The sequence below is a fragment of the Otolemur garnettii genome, unplaced genomic scaffold (assembly GCF_000181295.1).
Source record: "Otolemur garnettii isolate 467f Iridium unplaced genomic scaffold, OtoGar3 scaffold00087, whole genome shotgun sequence".
In the NCBI taxonomy this organism is placed as follows: domain Eukaryota; kingdom Metazoa; phylum Chordata; class Mammalia; order Primates; family Galagidae; genus Otolemur; species Otolemur garnettii.
In genome coordinates, this window is record NW_003852482.1 from 1,995,982 (window position 1) to 1,998,461 (window position 2,480).

Genomic DNA, 2,480 nt, shown 5'->3' on the forward strand with positions numbered 1-2,480 from the left:
CCAGGAGCAGGGCAGCCCACGGAGGCTTGGAAAGGTCTGGGCCTTTCTGGACCCTTCTAGTGTGTGCTGCCAAGGATGAGCATCCCCACGGATTCGGCCTCTGGGATCATACTCAGGCTGCCGCACCCTGGGCGGCAGGTCTGAGTGGCAGGTCTGGGTGGCACAGGAAGCTTCAAGGATACATGGGGGTGACCGTCACATCCCCCACACCACCCTGGGAACCTGAGGACGATCAGCAACCCCAGGACTGAACTACTTCCAACTCCTGCTGTCCCCCCCCCCCAGGCCTCTGCAGCTTCACAAGGACAAAAGCCCATCTCTGCCCCAGGGCCAGCCCTGCTCTCCCAGCCATCTCCTGCCCTCAGCGGGGAGCAATCCAAGTGGAGGGGAGGAGCTGGGCACCACAAGCTTCTCCCAGTGGACTGCCAGCCGGTTCTTAACTGACTCCCTCACAGCTGGCAGCTCCCGGCCCCCACCGACCTCACAGCTCCCTCCACCTGGCTGCTGTGATCTAGACCTGCCAGCTGGCCTCTCTGGGCCAGTGGTTCTTAACACCTCCACTGAGTGACTGGGCTCTACACTCACTGCTCCCACCCTCTGCCCTCTCTCTCTGGCCTGTAGCTGTGCTGGTGAGCAAATGTGCATTCACGGAGCCCCCAGTGCACCAGGGACAGTGCCTGAGCACATGGCCTCTTTTCTCTACACCATTCGGTGGCAATCCTGTGAGTGAGAGATCCAGTTGTCACCTCCGCTTTATGTGGAGCTTGAGACACAGCTTAAGTCACATGTCCAGGGTCCCAGCAGGGTCAGAGGGCTGGGGGTACCAAGTCAACCATCTCTACAGCCTTCTGACTCTCACAGGGGGCAGCACAGCATGGCAGCTGTGCCTCGGGAGGCGTGCCCACCGTACCACAGCCCGCTGCCACCAGGGAACACACTCTGGCGCTCCAGCCCATGGCATATGCCGCACTCCTGCTACAGTCTGGACTGGTGGGCTGGGTGGGCGGCGGGATTCGGGGGATTCCTTCTGGAAGCTGGCAGCAGCTCTGCTCTAATTAGCCAAGCTGTTTACTTCTCACCACCTCATCCCTACAAAAGCAAACCCTGACTGAGCAGGCCTGAGCAGGCAAGAGACACACCCACTGCCTCCTGGGCCCAGGGTTGGCGACCGCAGAGCACACCGCAGCAACAGCAGCTGGGCACAGGCCTGGATGTTGACATGGCACCCAACTGAAAACTCCTCAGCTAGGCCTTGGGTGCCATACTGGCCTCACCTTACTGGAGGCTCCAGCTGCCCACAGCCAGACCTGAGGCCACAGGCACTGGGGCACCAGGGGAGGGCAGGAGGGACCAGACTCCCAGCACAAGCACCTGCAGCATCCTGCCCTCGAGAAGCTGACCAGGTATAGGACACACCTGGAACACACACCTGCAGACAATGAGATTGGCGGGCACCCTGAGCCCTGTACACTAAAAAATGCACTACCCCTCTGATAACAGCACACACACCACACATAGCAAACACGGGACACGCACATCACACAGCAAAGACAGGGCACAGAGTTCACACAGCATACACACCGCACACAGCAAAGACAGCACACAGAGCTCACGTAGCACACACCGCTCACAGAGCTCAACAGCACACACAGCATACAAGGCTCATAGAGCACACACAACACAGACAGCTCACACAGCACACACAGCACACACAGCACACAGAGCTCACACAGCACACACCGCTCACATAGCACACACCGCTCACAGAGCTCAACAGCATACACAGCACACAAGGCTCATAGAACACACACAGCACAGACAGCTCACACATACCACACACAGCAAAGATAGTACACACAGCTCACACACCACACACCACTCACAGAGCTCACACAGTTCACACAGAAAACACAGCACATGCACAGCTCACACAGCACACACAGCTCAAACTTCTCACAGAGCTCACACAGCACACACACACCACACACAACTCACACAGCACACACAGCTCACAGCTCACACAGCACGCACAGCACACACACCACACACAGCTCACACAGCACACACAGCTCACACAGTTCACACAGCACACACACCACACAGCACATACAGTTCACACAGCACACACAGCACACACATCACACACGGCTCACACACCACACACCACACACAGCTCACACACCACACACAGCACACACAGCACATACAGCTCACACAGCTCACACAGCACACACACCACACACAGCTCACACACCACACACAGCTCACACAGCACATACAGCTCACACAGCTCACACAGCACATATAGCTCACACAGCACATACAGCTCACACAGCTCACACACCACACACAGCTCACACAGCTCACACAGCTCACACAGCACATACAGCTCACACAGCACATACAGCTCACACACCACACATGGCACACACAGCTCACAGCTCACACAGCACATACAGCTCACACACCACACATAGCAC